Genomic DNA, 3508 nt, shown 5'->3' with positions numbered 1-3508 from the left:
ACAATTCCCTTTATAGGGACTCGAACGTGGGTCACTCACGTTATCAAGCCCACGTCTATGCGGTTCCATCGTTCTGACACTGTCGAAGCAGTTCGGATTTTGGACTTTGGCTTTGACTCACGTTGAGTGAAAGAAAGCTTCGCCTTGTAACGATCTTTTTCTTAAGATCGGGCTTTGATTTTTTGGCATCAATGAAGGGATCGGGGATCACAAATAAGGCCAGTTGGGGACGTTTTATTTGAAGAATGCAAGTGGAAGATGCGACCAGTTGACCAGTACAGGATACTGGGACCATGAGGCGGGAACCCGATGCACTATCAACATAGGTTAAAATACAAACAATGGAGCACGTAGCTTTTGGTACATGCGGCGCATCCTGGCGACGTGCCGCTTATACACAGCAAAAACAAGTTACGAAATGTCGCGTCCAACATTAATTTGAAAAAGAGGCATCTTTCAGTGAGTGAGTATTTTATTTTGGCGTAATGCCGCTTTTCACGCCAGTTATGCACGCTGTTACGAATCGGCCAGCGCCGCCGTACTGTCCCGCATTACTCCTCGGCTGTGCGGCGAAGCCCCTGCGTGCGCCTTCGAAAACAGGCGCAATCATGCCGGCAACAAGTTGCGACAAAGCCGCGCCAGACGCTTTGCTCTCGGCAAAACTTCGGCGGCTGGCGGCGTGGCTCGTCTCCACGCTCTTCAAGGACACAGAGGCCCCGTCGATCGCAACGGAGTCCTCCTCTCTCCCCTCTCTCGGACTCAACGTGCCCGAGGCTATGAACGGCTTACGAACTCTGGAAAGAGTGTTGTGCGTGTTCCCACTTGTTTCGTTTGACCATTATCGCTTTTAGGTATAAATAGAGCCGCCCAAGCGTTGTAACTCATTCCTGTTAGAGCAGCGAATCGATGTTGTCGCTCTGTTCGAGTCCTGTATTGTAACCTCGCCCGTCGGGGCATTGTTCTTTGGCTTCGGCTCACCTCTCGCAATGAAGTAAACAGTTACGTTAGCCTACGGCTTCTGGACTTCTTCACGGCTGCAACAGCGGCTGGCCGCTCGCATCATACACGCTACCACTCGTATGTCGGAGGCCACGGAGCTCGGATCGGGTGCCCCCGCCCGGTCGCAACAACTGGTTGGCAGCGGTCGGATGGCAACTTCGTAACACCTGAAGCCAGCGGTGCGAGATCCAACACCACGGACGTCAAGGCGGCTTCGGACTTCGCAGAATTCACGGCGGTCAAGGGTGAGTGCGGGACTTTTCTTCACTGAGTTTTACCAGGCTTCTGAGGATAGCTGGTAGGGCGTGTGTTTTTGTCGCGTGGGTTAATCGCGCAAAACATTTTTGGAGCAGTGGGAAAGCAGTACTCTAGACCGGCCATGAATTTGAAGGCGTTGAAAAAACCGCAGTTGTTGGAGCTTGCAAAAGAGTTGCGCTTGGATGTTACGGACGCGCTGAGAAAGCCAGAGCTGATACAGGCTATACTCGCTGTCGGGGCTGACGATGAGGAGCTGTCGGAATGCATTGAGCTGATCAATGGCAGGGAGACCGCGAAACGTCAGGCCGCCGAGGCAGAGGCTAACCGTCAGGCCACCGAGGCAGAGGCTAGACGTCAGGCTGCAGAGGCAGAGGCTGAGCGCCAGCGTGAGGAACGCGAGGAAAGAAAGCGGAAAGAGGAACGCGAGGATAGAAGGCGAGAACAGGAGCGACAGCATGAGCTGGAAATGAAACGTCTAGACGTCCAGGCGTCTCGACCTAGGCGTGAGAGTGACAGCAGCGCGCCAAGCGTGCAGTCTGCGGCGACTGAGCGACCTACGTTGCGAATGTGTAACCTAATGCGACCCTACAAGGTAGGAGAAGACATCGGTCTTTTTTTCGTCAACTTCGAGCGTACGTGTGAGAGGGCCCAGTTTAGCCGAGACTCATGGCCGCAAAAGCTGCTTACGCTTTTGCCAGGTGAGGCATCCGACGTGATGGCCCGCTTGCCAAAGGAGGAGGCGGAGGACTATGAGAAAGTCAAGTCTAGCCTCCTGCGTAAGTACAGGCTGTCAGCAGAGGCGTTTCGCCAGAAGTTCCGTGAAGCCGAGAAAGCCAGGGGCGAGTCGTACTCTGAGTTTGCCTACAAGCTGAGGGCAAACATGGAAGACTGGCTCAAAGAGGCAAAGGCTTTCGGAGAGCACGACAAGGTAGTTGAGTGCTTCGGTCTTGAGCAGTTTTACCGCCGTCTACCTGAACACCTGAGACTCTGGGTGCAAGATAGGCCAGGGGTAAATACTGTGGATAAGGCAGCTCAACTAGCCGACGAGTTCATCGCACGTCGAGGTGCGCAGGGGCCGAAAGACGGCCAAAAAGAGTTCAGGCCGAGGCCTGATAAGTTAGGGCCGAAAGGCAGAGCTCCCTACGAAAAGAGCGGAGCAAAAGTGACCGAATCCGCGAATAATGAAACGGGCTCGGAAAACGAAAAGAGCGCTAACGCAGAGGCACAGCGCCGAAAAAAGGCTTTCGAAGCGCGCAAGCAGTCCGCGTGCTACAATTGTGGAGAGACAGGGCATTTCGCAGCTAGCTGCAAAAAGGACAAGCTTGTCTTTCACATAGTAGACCAGGATGAGGAGAGCAGACAACTTTTAGAGCCCTACGTACGCGAGCTTGCAGTTAACGGCAAACCGTGCCGAGTGCTTCGCGATTCCGCAGCAACAATGGACGTGGTCAACCCGTCCTACGTCGAACCGCACCAATTCACGGGCGATTGCGCGTGGATAAAGCAGGCCGTAGAAGCGCAAAGCGTGTGTCTTCCGATCGCCAGGATAACCATCGATGGTCCCTTCGGAAAGCTTGAAACCGAAGCCGCTGTCTCTCCCAGCCTTCCGGCGCAGTATCCGTATCTTTTCTAGAACAGGTCCGATCAGCTACTGCGCGAAAGGGGACTCGTTTTCGGGGAAGGGATCTCGCGAACTCGGAGCAAAGGCGGCGGTTGAAAGCAGGAACGATTCGCGAAGAAAGAAGCTCGAGGGAGAGAGACTCCAACCGGAGAACAAGAACCTAGAGCACAAAATTCAACTCGAGCAGGAAGAAGTGAAGCCTGAGTTAGAATTGTTGCTCGAGAAAGACCTCGTTGTCGAGGAAAGCACCGTGCCAGCGCTGCCAGTAGCAGACGCTCGGGAGCGCGAGCCGGAAGCGACCGTTGCTGCCCCGCAGCGCGTCAAGGTTGCTGAGAGAGATAACGACGGCGCATTAGCTCAGACTGTCGGCAGAGGCGGCAGAGGGCAGAGCGTGTCCACTGAGTGCGATAATGTGCCGGCGTTTGTTTTGGAGATCTCGGCGGAGTGTTCGGACGGTTCAAATTCGCGGGAGGCCTTCGGAACGGCTACCGAGTTGAACGTGAACACTTCGCGAGATGGCGACGTTTCGCAGGAATGCGTAAACGATGAGGCTACCGAAAGGCAACACGAGTCCGCCGTAACGGAGGTTGTTTCTTCGGACGGCAGCACAGAAACGAGCGATGTGGTGGC

General features: G+C 54.7%; 1 pseudogene; it reads left to right on the top strand.

The window, feature by feature from the left end:
• Nucleotides 1-903: 903 nt before the first annotated feature.
• On the top strand, nt 904-2974 carry LOC144161549 (uncharacterized; annotated as a pseudogene).
• Nucleotides 2975-3508: the final 534 nt, after the last annotated feature.

This window comes from Haemaphysalis longicornis, unplaced genomic scaffold (assembly GCF_048455015.1).
Source record: "Haemaphysalis longicornis isolate Haplotype H1 unplaced genomic scaffold, Haemaphysalis longicornis Haplotype H1 scaffold_1, whole genome shotgun sequence".
Lineage (NCBI taxonomy): Eukaryota > Metazoa > Arthropoda > Arachnida > Ixodida > Ixodidae > Haemaphysalis > Haemaphysalis longicornis.
The sequence above is the reverse complement of the archived record's forward strand: the minus strand, read 5'-3'. Positions and strand labels throughout refer to the sequence as shown.